Below are 14,788 nucleotides of genomic sequence, written 5' to 3'. Positions count from 1 at the left end.
TTTGTTGCACCATTTTGTTGTAGGCCAATTCCATAAGAAGAAAACATTTCTCTCCCTCTTGCTTCACCTTTCATTCCTTCTGTCCTTGAACTTGTCTTTTTATGTGCAGGGTATTTCAAGATCTACTCTCATCCTAGGTTTGCTGTGGCACGTGTAACCTGGGCAGCCCTTTGAGATGAAATAGCTGGAAACGAGCAGTGATGAGCTCTATTAATATTCAGAAGCCTCCTGCCCCAGCCACAGGACACAGAGCTAGATTAAATTGGATCCTACCTGTAATCACTTTCAAGACACTGCCTCACTCTTCCCCGTGGTCAAAGTCCCAGACTGAGGCATTGGGAGTGGTTTATTTCAACTGCGAGCTCTTGTGTTTCTGGAATGGAGGTGTGGCAGGGGCCATCGTGTAGGGTAGAGAGTGGTATGCAAGTGCCCAGAAAATATCAATGTCTTCCCTGACTTTCAGCTGGTCTTTTTCCCCAACAGAACCATCGGTATGAAAAGATACAGAACTGAGACGTTGCTATTAATGTGGCATAACTAATTAGTGATTTAAGGAACTTTGAACGTACAAGGAGTTCCATAACAAGATGATGTTTACATTAAAAATGATCCTGGCCTGGGGAAATGTACTAGACATGCAGTTTATATAAGGAAAGAACATCCTTCTCTCCCTGATGTAGGCTCCTGCTGCTTCTAGAAAGTAGTTGGGCTTTCTTTGATGGACAGATGACTGGTTCATGCCTTATCCATAATGCTGTAATCAAGAACTGGAGTCTTTCCCTAATTGATTGTTGTCTAATATTTTTCATAATGTGCGCTCATCAGGGAATACACTTCCCACAAACTAATGCACTTATGACTCAATTGTTCTGGCTGAAAGCAGATCGCTGCATTGTGCAGTAATCTGGCCGTCTTTTTCATAGATGATCACTGTCAATTCATTTTAGACCAACATCTATTGAATTTGTTTCTGAGTTTAAAGGTGTCCCCCATTTGGAAATTTTATTTATAAGCCATGATTATGAAATATTTATAAATTTAAATAATTTTTAAAAAATCTCTTCTGGGCTTACACATTCCTTCTAGGAAACCCTCACAAGACTTTATTCAAGGGGAGCAAACTGAGATAGATTCCCTTATATTGCCCTCTATGTTTTAGGGTCAAAAGGAATCTGCCTTTTACTTTTGTTTAGTTTTAAATGCATATGGTATGAGATACCCAAGGTAAAAAAGGACATACAGTGAAATCTAAGCCTTCTAAAAAGTTAAACCACCCAGTTTTGTCATGCTTACCTAGTGATATCTCCTTATTATCAATAAAGACTTCCAGGGGCTGGCCCGGTGGTGCAGTGATTAAGTTCGCATGTTCCACTTCGGCTGCCCGGGGTTCACTGGTTCGGATCCTGGATGCGGACATGGCACCACTTGGCAAGCTATGCTGTGGTAGGTGTCCCACATACAAAGTAGAGGAAGATGGGCACGGATGCTAGCTCAGGGCCAGTCTTCCTCAGCAAAAAGAGGAGGATTGGCAGCAGATGTTGGCTCAGGGCTAATCTTCCCCCCCAAAAAGGAAAGACTTCCAGAAATATTCAATGAAGATCAAGAATATAAAGTATATATAATATGTTTTTAATATGAAGAATAAAGCTTGCTTTTCCTTTTCAATTAATAATATCTCTTGGATGGTGGGAAACATTGCTGCTCACCAATATTCCACTTCTCCTTTTGGCTAACGCAGTAGGAGTGCTCTTCTCTGACCCTTTGCGTTAGATGATCATATAACTGCTTTAGCAGATGAAACATACTCAGAAGTGACACGTGTCTCTTCTGGGTGGAGGCATTTAAGAGCAGATGCATTATTCTCTTTTTCACTTTTCCCCCTGCAGCTATGGTTATAATGTTCTAGACGATGAACCCAGGTCCCTGAGTAAAGATAATATGGAGCAAAGCAACCCCCACCCCACTCCAAGCATACCTGTTGTGTGATCGAATAATGAAGTTTTGTTGTGTTAAGCCACTAAAGTGTTGGATATATGTTTGTTACTGCAGGGTAACCTACACTATCCTGGATGATATAGAGTATTTTATTAGTATGTGCAGAGCTACCTCAATCTTTTTAACAGATGCACAGAAATCTATTGTTTGAAGGCATTATAATTTACCTAACTAGTTGCCTAGTGATGGACATTTAGTGTGTTTCCAATCTCTTGCCATTACAAACAATGTTGTAGTGAATATCTTTGAAAATTATCTTGTTGTAGGGCTGGATCCTTTTTGTTATTCTTCTTTGAATGAGGTGAGATCTTCTTGAACCAGCTATTTGCAGGAGGGGTGTGTGTGTGTGTGTGTGTGTGTTGGGAAGGGCTAGTGGGAGTCAGGTCATGTTCAGGCTAGTAAGAATTCTTCCTGTTTCATAGTAACATTTTTCATGAGATGGGATGGTAGCTTGGAGGCTAATGTAGCCTTTACTTCCTTTTAGCCAACAAGAATGAGCAACTATATCTACCCTGCCTCACAGACAGGTTGCTTCCTGCAAACATGGCCTGATAATCCACTTCCTATTTAGCTCTTTGTCCTCTGCTTTTCCTTGGTGTCATTCCTGATCCACAGAGCTTGTTCTAAATCAGGAATTACCGGTTTTGCCCATTTGTATATGTCACGTGCTTTACAGATCTGTGCTTTGCGAGGTTTGCACAGGCATTCTCTTGTGGCATCTTCCTACACCTGTGTTTGATGCTCCCTTTGTGTGGCGGTTCCTCCTCGTATTTTGTATTTTGAGGCTATGTACGTCTTCTAGTTTTATCCAAGATGTGCTTCGATTTGTATTGTCTTTGTTTTGGAGTGATTTCCAAGAGAAGAAAGAGGCAGTGCCTGCTTTCTTAAGTCATTTTAAAACCAGAAATTTCCTCCAGCTTTTAAAAATATTAATTTAACAGTTGCTACCCATTACTTTTAAACCCACACCGAGTCCAGGGAATCTCACCATAGTACAAGTCCCTGACAATTAGCTTTTTTGATTGTAATGTAAGTGCCTGACATGGAGTTTTTGATTACTGAGGCATCACTTCAAAGAGATCTGTCTTGAATAAACACATTGCCAGCTACACAACTAGATAAAGAGCCAGGCCGCCCCACCAGTGACGTTCCCTTTTTGTTAGAAAGCTCTGGTTGCCTTAAACTGACCCTTTGACTGACCTCTTGCTTTTCCCTTCCCATAGTTTAGTCTCCACTCTTATGTTTTAAATTCACCAATAAAGAGTGAACCCACAAAATCCTAGGCACCTTGCCCTTAACCCCAAAAAAGCAGAACCTCAGATCCTCTCCCGATTGTCCCTCTTTCTCCACCAGGACTTCGCCGTGTGGCCTTGGGGCTACCCTGTGCCCTCCAGGACCTGCGAGTAATAAACCTTGTTTTTTCGAAGTTCCCTGGTGATGGTTGTTGCTGAGGATATGTTGCAATCATAAAGAACCACAAGGGCCGGTCCAGCCACAACATTGTCTCCGAAAGGGGAAATGTCTGTGGGACTTGCCTAGGGCCCAGGTAAGGCCCCCCAGGCATTTCTAACCAGAACAACTCTATCAATAGGCTGAGACCAGCACAAAACACTCCTGTAACTCAGTTGGGCATTATTACTTTAAACAGTCTGAAGTTTGCAATTTTTGTAGTAAAAAATCATAGAAGACCAGCAATTTCGTGTGGCTTAATTACTATATGAAGGGGTTGTTAATTCCGGAAAACTCAGTGCTCTGCCTGCTCAACACGAGAGGCTCCTTCTGACTGTGGCTGGCGGTCATTGGCCTCTCCGTCTTGCCTCGGTACTCATCAGGACTGCCGTGATAGTCCCTCGTTTGAAATCCCAGGCCTTGCTCTATGTGGCATGAAGCAGAGGGTAGGGCAAAAATTATGTATTTTTTAGTGCTAAGCAACTATTTTAACACCATAGTTTATGCTTTCTTTAATTTCTTTCAAGACCAACTGTGACATATTTTATAGAAAGCATGTAAATTATTTGCTTCCACATGGCAGCATCCCCTAAATTGGATGGATCCTCACTAGAAATAGTTAATTACCAAATGCTAGCATGCTGCATTTCAGCATGGGGGTGACGGGCAGACTTTTCATGGTGTGACCCAAGAAATAACAATACAGTAGATGATTTCTATGTGATGTCTTTGTTTGTTTTTTGCTAGCATTCTGTCTAGAAGCTGTCTTCCTCCAGCTCACGTCCAAAGAAAATTCTTTCAGTGTTGTGGCAGCAGCAGCGAGAAGAGAGCATTCTCGAGCTACTCCAGCAAGTAATTTCAGAGTCAGCACTGAACTTACATAAGAAAAGTGAACCTCCTTATGTTCCGGCAGAGACTTTATATTCTGTTCAGGAGTTAGAAAAGACTAGAATAACTTTAATTGAATAAACACAGTTAGTTCTGTACTTTGAACAAATGGCCTCTTAACTTTCTTGGCCCTGAGCACTTAAGAAAAGAAGAAAAGTCTGTTTGTTGGGGACAGTGACTAAGGAAATGCGGCACCAACTTTCTTCCTATACCTCCATTTCAGAGTTTGCCTCACCTCCGCTCCAACTCAAGTCCACAAGAGCTGGGGTGTGCTGCCCCAGTGTCCCTGAGTTTTTATCTTGGGGGTGTAGCAGCCACGGTCTATGCTCCATCTGTAACCGCTCAGCATCTCTGTTCCTGAACACACAGCTACTGCTTCTTACTACAAGGCCTGCAGCTCTCCGTGTGGGACTTTCTCTGGCTACAGGAGCAGATGTGGCCTATACAGAGGGCAGATCAGAAGTGCTGGAAAGTTAACCCTCCCAGGAGTAGCCCTTGATCAGTGACAGATGGGAGCTGGTGGGTAAATATCCCAGCTTCCTTGCTCCTCAGGTGGGAATACCCTGAGATGAGTTCTGTGAAGTTTCTGAGTTCCCCAGCGGGACCGAGCCCCACTTGTCCATGGTGGAAACCAGCTCATTAACATACCTGTCTTAGCTTCCTTTCCTTCTCTGTCTCATCTCTCCACTCCCTCATGGTGCTTCCTGGGATCACTTCCCAAATAACTCCTTGTACTCAATCCTTGTCTCAGGCTCTCCTTCTAAGAGATTCCAATCTAAAGCATTTGGTATCAGCAGTGGTCCTAGGGAGCAGATCCTTAGGATGAGATCCTGAAGTTGGATCATCCTCTGGCCAGAAGGCAACAAGAGCCCCATTGCTGTGGTTCATGTGGTGATGATAACCCCTCGTGTCCTGTAGCATCACACTTACTAAAACTCTCACCTAGGGGGGTCAGGATGAGGTGGAGGAGGAAGGAGATGGATTAGCTTAGGCAATATTCCTAGTGCTTGAAAGATGTGGGGTAATGGTGATTAGTTGGCTGATTTGTTGACTGGTCATTAGGAAGAAAATTATGCACTCAAACCAGCCAACTATCAACTCAGGGCACAGCGTGAAAGCTAGAAGGCCTCTAAGACAGTTTTTAAATAGGCCCTTATCTTCCAAAGCTGGAAAGAGGACTGTGCTGAAATCCATGCACAAGATTTGGTTGTAAGTGTAATAAATCGAGTTACAACCTTAGATAGTCTCCTATGCTAAAATTAGGGCCCTGGTAGGGAAGAGGTCAGACCCTGAGATCTGGGATGAGGATATTTGGGCATAAACCTTGAGATCCTCATTACTGCTCTGGGCTGGCAGACTTGGAGAAGAGCAGGTTCCTATTGACAGGTGTCTTCATTTTCTGTGGCTGCCGTAACAAATTACCATCAACTAAGTGGCTTAAAATCACAGAAATTTGTTCTCTCACAGTTCTGGAGGCCAGCAGTCCAAAACCAGGGGTTGGTTCCTTCTCGAGGGCTCTGAGGGAGAAGCTGTTCCATGCCTCTCTCCCCTAGTTTCTGGTGGTTGCTGGCCATCCTTGACATTTGTTGGCTTTAGATGCATCACTCCATCCTTTGTTTCCATCTTCATGTGGCGTTCTCCCTCTGTGTCTGCATATTGTCTCCTCTTCTGGTAAAGACACAGTCATATTGGATTAGGGCCTGTCCTAATACAGGATGAGCTCATCTTAACTTGGTTACATCTGCAAAGACCCTATTTCCAAATAAGGTCACATTCATGGGTACTGGGCGTTAAGCCTTCAACATATTTGTGAGGGGCACAATTCACTCTGCAACATCTGGAGACCAAGTAAAAGACTCACCTGAGATGGATGTTCCACAAGGCGATGCGTGTGCTTCTCAGGATTTACTTCTCCTTGGTGCTTCTAGACCAATAACTAGGATTACTTTTCAGTATGGCCCACGTAGGGGCAGCCTTTCTCTGTTATGAGAAACAAAAGATTATTCATCAAAAGAGCTGTAGGACGGGGCTTATATGTACTGCAAGAATGGAAAGACTAAGTGTGGGAATCGAGCTTGAGAGTTGGACCAGGGAGGGCACAATGTAAGACCGATGCGGCACAATTCTTTGTAGAGGATTTGAAGCCAGAGGGGGAGTTTTGCAAGGTTCTTTCAGCCCCCTTACCACCTGAAATTTGATGCGTTCTCTCTTAGCTGCCTCCTGGGGATCAGGAGAGATGTGTGCACCTGTGTACCACATATTCTCTTTGGAGATCCTTGGATAGGAGCTGCCAGGTCATTGAAGGTCCAGCTTCTTGGGCTCACAGCCACAAAATGCACTTTCCATGCACACATTTCCCTGCATTTTCAAATGCCTTTCAGCTTCCCCTTCAGCCCTGAGTTCAAGGCAGATGCTAAACTTTCACCACATATGTAGATGCATTTATTAAAAACTTAATTCTATTCTGACTTCTACTAAGTGTTGGACTTGTAATTCACTGCAGAGAATCCTGTTTTGCAGGAATAAATGAGCTGAAAATCATATTCTTCCCTTTCAACTGTGCCATGGAATCTTCAGTTACAGCACATGAGGTAGTTGCTGTGGAAGTTAAAATAAGTCCCTACTGTGAGAGCAAGGAGATGCTGCCTGGCACACAGCTGAACCACCCGGCCCTGGAAATGCAGTGACAACTTAATTGAACAATTGGTTCAGCAACTTGTGGAGTTTTACATTTTCTGAACAAGACCATCAATTACCATAAAAGCAGAACATACTGTGTTTCTAGCATTTGAAGCAATACATAGCAATTAGGGGATGGGATCTATTGTGTGCGGAGCTTAAAGAAAAGATGAAACCTGAATTCTGATGGACTCAATGAGAATTCAGTTCATTTTCTTGCAAGGTTTCTCCTTGTGGAAATTGATCATTTCTGACCTTTTTCTTTGCTTTCCTGTGCCATCTGGAGAATTTGAGGCGATGCCTTTGACTCTAATACCCTCTTGGCCCAGTTCCTGTTGTTCCACTTGCCACACTTATCCTTGGCTAGCTTCTATGATATCCCACATGCAGGCTGCTAACCAGGCTTCAGGCGAGATGCTGCCTGCAGAACGGGCATGACGGGGAAGTGGATTTGCACATTATGCAGCAGGCAATGCTCCGAGGGACCAATGCAACTGAAATCTCAGCAGTTTCTAAGGCGTCTGGGAGAGTCAGTGCTGTCACACCTGGAGCTGGCTGCTCAACAAACATTTAGCACATAATTGACCAATCAACTGAAATGTATAGTAAATGTACATAATTACTTAGTCTAAGATGAAGCAGGCTGGAACACACAACTAACCTACAAAAGGGCTCCGTTGAACTCCTGGTGGATGCAGCCACATTAGGTTGTTGTGAGATGTTTAGCTCTGTTAGCATCATTAATGACAAATGGAATCTTCCCTAGTGCTTATGTTTGTACCATCACATTCCAACTCCAGTAATGACAGCCAACCTTAATGGAATGTGTCTTGCACACTTGGCACTGTCTAAGTGTTTTACCAGTATTAATTTATTTAATCCTCTACCAAACCTGTAAGATAGATACTATTATTCTCCTCATATCACAGATAAGAATCTGAGTCAGAGTGGTAAAATAACACGCCTGAAGCCAAACAATCAGTATGTAGAGAAACTGTGATCTGAACCCAAGTCGACAGCTCGCAGAGCTTATGTACGTGCCCAGCACACCACAGCTGCCTCCTAGGTAACGGCAATCCTTCCTGTTAACTCTTTTGCCTGAAATGATTTGCTAATGTTGTTATGGTACTGAGCTCAAGAAACCAAGGTTGCGGGGTAATCCCCCTGCATGTTAGTCATTCTTTTCCACAGCCTTACATTGCACTGTTGAGGCTGGCTATCTGCTTACCACAAGAGCCGAAGGGAGGGGGCGAGGACGGTTCAGTACGACTCCATTTCCGTTACTGCAAGACAGCTCAAATTGTATGCTCAGTGAGAACAGGTATGGTCAACTTTATCTTTGAATAGATCCCCTAACTCCCCGATTGAGCAGTCAAATGAGAACCCTTCAGCTCAGTTCCTTCCATTTAATGGGAAGAGGCTGAAATCATAAAGGGTACAGCATGAGCTAAGACAGCCATCATGTCAGGCAAATTACAGCTTCTAATTGAGAGAAGCTCTATCCCTATTGGCTCAAATGGAGAAAACTGTGAGATTGGATGAGGGAATTAAGAGAATTCCAGGTATTGAGATTTTAAGGGATTATAATGAAATACTCTTTCCCTGCTGCTCCAGTTCCAAATTGAGTGAAGGATGGAAGCAAGAGAAAGGCAGATGCCAAGAGCTGCCCTTACATTAGACAGGCATTTTCACCTTGTCACTGCCGCAGCAGGGCAATAGCTGGCCTCATCTTCCTGTGAAGGCTCCTCGTCATGCTTCCAGGAGGGCAGCCCTACAGACACCTGTCTGTAGCCAGGCTGGTTCTGAATGAGAACCCAGAAGGGGTTGAATGGAACGTGTCCAGTTCGTTTTTCCAAATTCACCAGTCACATAATTCACTTCTTCTCCAGGGTATGGGAGGGGGTGAGGAGCAGGGTGAGCAAGAAGCAGTGTTCATATAGTTGAAGTTCTTCTCAGGGGGCACGTAAAGAGGTGATGGGTAGGAAACAGTGGTGATCTTTGCTAACCCCTGGCCAAGTTCTGTGTATATGGTAACACATATAATCAAATAATAAGGATATGACTGCAGATATAATGAGACTGTAGCCCCAGAATACACCACAGAACCGCAAACACTGGAGGGCTGACAGGGCAGAGAGGCCTTTGGATATCCTCCCCATGGAGGCCAGCAGTGATGCTTGAGTATGACATAAAAAGTTATGTTAGTAGATGGGAAGGTGCAATGGTCCAAAACTGTTGCTTTGCAGGAAGAAAATAATATCACATCTTTTTCCTCCTTTCCAATTGTTGGAAACTGTAGAGGTATAAATGGAAGATTTGAAAGTAAGATCATGTACCAAATATCCAGTGGAGGATTTCAAAATTGACTATAGTGGGGTCATTTTAAAATGGAGTTGGTGATGCCTCTCCAGAGAAACTGCCTTGCTGTCTTGAACCTTGGACTGGGCCAAACCTTTGGACTGGGCCGAAATGGCAAATGTTTTCCAAGCAATTGTTTGAAAAGTCAGCAGGAGAATGGACGTGCTGATCACAAAGATTGAGGACTGTGGACTTTCTGAAGATGGAATCAGTAGTCAATCAATGTTTAGCCAAGACTAGCTCTCTGCCTCCAGCTCCAGTTAAAATTCTTTGTAACACAATCTCTCTTCTTTGCCTTTAAAAGCCCCTGACTTTCACTCCTTAACGGGACACTATTTGGGTTTCTACTTGAATCTGTGCTCCCTGAACTGCAATGCTTTGATTTCATATAAAAGCTTTACCTCTTAAATTGGTTTCTGTTTTTGCAGGTTGACAAAGACAAGCCATTAAAAAAAAAGTTCCTGTGGGTCCTAAATGGACTAGAGTTGATGCTCCAGCTTAGATCCTGAGGAAGATGCCCCAAGAAGATACTCAAATTCTTCTGCTTTGTGCATGAGGTAGAGGACAGACACAGATTGGTTACCTGGGGAATTTGGGGTTCTGTGAAAATACTGGCTGAGTTTTGTAATTGTTATTTCTAAATTTTTATTACTTTCATTTTCCAAAAACTCTGCAGTGAGGTCATCTGTAGATGTTTTAGCTATTTGCAGGGGTGCTACAGAAGAGCTGGTGGTGAGAACTAACGTATTCCACAAAACAGAGTGGAGAGTGCAAGTAAACTGAAATTGGCACAGTTCTGTACAAAATATTGCAGGTCCATACGCTGTTTTGTTGATTACACAGAGACGGGCTTAGAACTACCGCGGTGAGCCCTTTTGAATGAAGGGAGTACTGACCTAGCCTTACCTCTCTGTGCTTCAGGTTCCTGAAATGCTATATTTTTTGCCCCCCAAATTGATAAAAGCAAGTATTTACAAGTGTCTGATGTTGCTTGGAAGACGGGAAATACTTTAACACAAGGCTTCTGTAAGGTAGCACGTGAAAAGACTTTGTAAATTCTAAACACTTAATTTAAAATCATTTTGGTTTTAAACATTTCCTTGGGGTGATTGTTTTTCTTTAAGTGTCATATCTTAATGCTCTAGATGTGATTTCTTCCTTGGGTCCTCCTTTCAGGCCTCATATAAGGAGACTAGCAATTGTCCCCTTTCTGCACATCTTGGTTGCAAACAATGTCCTCACCCTCCAAAAGGATATATGATAAACTTGTGATTAGCAGTTCCCCAGTGAGCTATGCTATGAACTAGGGTCTTTATTCTTTTACCCCACCAACAGTGTTTCTTAGATGGAGATGGTTTACAGTTCCATCTATTTCTTCTTTTTTTTTTTTAAAGATTGGCCCTGAGCTAACATCTGTTGCCAATCTTCTTTTCTTCTTCTTCTCCCCCTCCCCCTCCTCCTCCCCCTCCTCCCCCTCCTCCCCTCCTCCCCTTCCTCCCTCCTCCTTCCCCTCCTCCTCCCCCGCCGCAAAGTCCCCCAGCACATAGTTGTATATTTTAGTTGCAGGTCCTTCTGGTTGTGCTGTGTGGGACACCACCTCAGCACGGCTTGATGAGCGGTGCCATGTCCACTCCCAGGATCTGAACCGGCAAAACCCTAGGCCACCGAAGTGAACTTTCCACTTGGCCCTGGGGCCGGCCCCATCATCTGTTGCTTCTTGTTTGGATTTGTGGGCACAGAAGTGTACATCATACCAGCCCTCCCTTGTATTTACCATTTTCCTGTGAGGAGGGTTAGCAGAATATCACATATCATGAGGAGAGAACTCCCATGTGGCAGTCTCCTTGCTTGTGGCACAAAAGCTGCCAGAGTAGGAGACAGAGCAGGGGGGAGCAGCAAGGCAGCTGTGGTCCAGGGCATGTGAGGGGGCCCCTACAGCCATGCAGCCTGGTCCTGAGACCCTGCTACATGGAGATCTCCAGCTAAGAAACCAGGTATTTTGGTTACCTGTTAGCTCTTAGGTTTGTGCAGATGATATGTTTTTTTTTTAAAGATTGGCACCTGAGCTAACAACTCTTGCCAATCTTCTTTTCTTTCCTGCTTTTTCTCCCCAAATCCCCCCAGTACCTAGTTGTGTATTTTAGTTGTGGGTCCTTCTAGTTGTGGCATGTGGGACACCGCCTCAGCATGGCCTGATGAGTGGTGCCATGTCCATGCCCAGGATCTGAACCAGCGAAACCCTGGGCTGTGGAAGCGGAGCATGCAAACTTAACCACTCGGCTGTGGGGCCAGCCTCAGATGATGTGTTTTTAGTTTCATTTTGATTAATAATAATAATAAATATTTGTTGGGTTTACAAAACATTTTTCCTTACGTTATTTTATTGGGTCCTTTCAATGACTCTAGGATGTATTTACCATCATTTTACAGGGTGACGGCAAAGAATTGAGGTTCAAAGAAATGAAACAATCCAAAACCGTATAAGCCAGTGAATGAGAAAACCAGGACTGGTATTCAGGTTTTCTGATTCCAAATTCTGCCTTCTTTCTATGACAACCACCCTCTCTCTTATTACCATGATGATTTTAAATAAACTGAAACTTGGGGCCGTGTTCAATTTCTAAGAATGGATAATGGATATTTTTGGAGGACGTAGCATGTGCCGGGCGTTGTGCTTTGTGGTTTACTGAATGATTTCACTGAGTCCTCACACAAACCACTGTGAGTCATTGCCCCCATTTTACAGATGAGGATGTCAATAACTTGACCCAAGTCGCGTGGCTTGTAAATGGCAAAGCCGGCATTTGAACCCAAGTCTTGGACTCTGAAGCTCAAGCTCTTGACTACAGCATTGTGTTGCCTCCCTGGGATCTGGTTTAATCTTGATGACAGTGAGAATGGCCTTTGAAGCCAGAAAGTGAGAAATCGGAGGGCGGAGTCCCATAGGTGCCTGGAAAACGTAGTAATGGATCCTTGAAGAACTCAGGGAGGGCAGGGCTCGCTCGGGCTCGTGTAACCTGATCTGCTGATGCAGGAGAGCCTGTGATGGGCTGTGCTAGGGTGAAGCCCAGGGCCTTGGAAAGACTTGTGGCTTTTACTGTTCTTCCTTTTACAGGCAATTAGAAGACAGAAGGGCTGCTTAGGAAACTATAAACTCCTGAGCTGATTTTAAAATGTCCAAGGATAAGCTGCCACGTCTGAAAGTAGACAAAATATAATTCCATACCTCTGATTAGCCCCTTCTTTACGTGGCTGTAGTGCTAGAGAAAAATGACAGTACCTTTTTTGCGGGGGGCGGGATTTAAAAATGAGTACTGTCTTAGATTATATCTTGTGTATGTGTGCTTTTTAAAAAGGGAAGTTGCTTCTCTCACTCCAAATATAGTCTCATTATTACAACAACAAAGAGCTCCAGCACTAAGTTATTGCACCAGTTATGCTTTGGAGTGTCGAAGAAGGGAGGAGAAGCATTTGGATTTAGAAAATTAAGGAATACAAATTCCCGTTTGTAGGGTGACTATATGATTTATTGTGCCAGCCAGGATGCTTCTGAGAGTAAAAGAGGGCGCTATGCCTCGTTACACCAGGACAACAGCCTAGATTGCCACTGTCCCAGAGCAACAGGACATATGGTCACTCAGCTTTCCTAGTCATGTTTTGCAAGGAAGGGGTTTCTATAAGCTGAATGCCATATGTTGTCACTTATTACCCTCCCACCCCACTGCTTTTTTTTTTTTTTTCCAGATGAGCCACACAGTTATCCAGGGATCATCTAGATATAGAGATACCATTCACTGTCCTACTACTCTGACATCATCACCAGGCTGTCCTGGCTCTTACTTCTTTGGCACACAATGCAGAGAAGGACCTGCCCGCTGAGTGTGCAGCCTAAGGAGGAGAGCCAGTGCGCAGCACGCTGTGCTGGCTCAGGGAAGTCAGAAGTCACAGGCTCAACCCTTGGCCTGGCTCCTTTCCACGTGGGAGAACTTCGAGAATTTACTTTTCTTCTGGGGACTCCAATTTTCCGTTCTGTGGTATGGGCATAATGGTAATAGCAATCTGTCTTTTGAGTTTTTTGTGAGGATCAATGAGCAGACAGGCATGATAAACAGTATAGCATTATACAAAGGTTGGTTGGGAAGTGTTGCTTTTACTCTCAACCAACTGCGGAACAAGTTATTTCACCTTTGTCAGCCTCCTTTTTCCTTATCTGTAGAAAAGGGAGCATTGTATCTACTTCTCCAAAAGATGGATTAAATATGTAGAGTACCTACTCTAAATAAACATGAATTAGCTTCTCTTTAAGTTGGGCTGTGACTGGAACTTTGTAACTGAGTGATAATTCGATTCTTTTTCTCAGTATAGATGTCAAGGGGATGGGCGCTCACGGTCTTAAATGCCCCACTTCAGGCAAAGGAACTCTGGTAGGCTGTATGGACCACTGCGAGTGGCTCCAAGGCAGGAGTGCGGATGCTGGCTGGTGCAGAAGATGGCAGTGGCAGGAGAATTCAGGGGACAGGCTCAGGAGTGGCAGACTGTGAGCCTGCCAAGAAACAGCACAGGGAGCGCCTCCCCTCACACTGCTAAAAATACTGCGGGGAAAGTAATTTCTCTGTTCCTATTTTAGAAATCAGAGGCAGAGCCACCATATTCATGTTTGGATTCTGGTCAGCCTTCTGGTTTAAGTTTTCAATTTCAAGAGAGATTTTTCTGGGGAGAGTTAAAACAATCTCTGTAGAGTTTCAGAATCGAAATTTGAAAATGCCGTTAAGGAAGATTAATGTGTTGGGCATTATTTACGTAATTACTAGCAATTTTTTAGAAAGGTTTTATTAGAGACAATCAAGATGTTTTAGTGACAAAATCCTTCCGGCTGTGTGCTTTCCTATGAAAGTCAATGATTATATATAGATACATAATTTTTATTTAACTGAAGATAGATTTATAAAAGGATATTTTCCTCTTTCTCTTCCTTTTCTTCTTAATTTTCCATTGCTGCCTTCTTTTCCTTCCTTCCTCTTCTGGAACCTTCCTTCTATGCCTTTCTTTCCCTCCCTCCTTCCTTCCTTTCTCGGTGACTGTTCCACACTGGGATAGAAACCTTCTCTGTCCATGTGCCACAGTATGTACATCTCTGATGTATTCTGTCTGGCTTTGCTTCAGTCTTTCACTGTAGCTTTTGTTTCCTGCTCTCTTTCACAAGCGTTTCCTGAGTAGCTATTTCTGCAGAGCACTGTATCAGGCCCTCGGAGAGGGCTGGGGAAAACACAAGGATGAGTAGCACCTGATTCTCCCTCTCAAAGGATCCTACAGTGTAGTGGGAAAGACATGAAGTTCAAAACCAAAACAGCACAGAAATGCACAGGAGGTGGGAGAGTCCTGAGTGTAGAAGCAGGTCACTTTACCAAAAATCAACTTG

The 14,788-nt window shown here is 43.8% G+C and overlaps 1 long non-coding RNA gene across 3 annotated transcripts in view; it reads left to right on the top strand.

Annotated features, from left to right (window-relative positions):
- The window catches only part of LOC139039882 (uncharacterized), a 100,443-nt gene extending 86,385 nt beyond the window's left edge, over window positions 1-14,058 (top strand). For 2 of the 3 annotated variants that reach the window (XR_011493130.1, XR_011493129.1), the window contains exons 4-5: window positions 9,798-9,926; window positions 13,114-14,058. This is a non-coding gene — a long non-coding RNA (uncharacterized lncRNA). The remainder of the gene's footprint in view (window positions 1-9,797; window positions 9,927-13,113) is intronic. The other variant, XR_011493131.1, reaches the window with a different exon arrangement.
- Window positions 14,059-14,788: the final 730 nt, after the last annotated feature.

The sequence above is a fragment of the Equus asinus genome, chromosome 12, assembly GCF_041296235.1.
Source record: "Equus asinus isolate D_3611 breed Donkey chromosome 12, EquAss-T2T_v2, whole genome shotgun sequence".
In the NCBI taxonomy this organism is placed as follows: domain Eukaryota; kingdom Metazoa; phylum Chordata; class Mammalia; order Perissodactyla; family Equidae; genus Equus; species Equus asinus.
The sequence above is the reverse complement of the archived record's forward strand: the minus strand, read 5'-3'. Positions and strand labels throughout refer to the sequence as shown.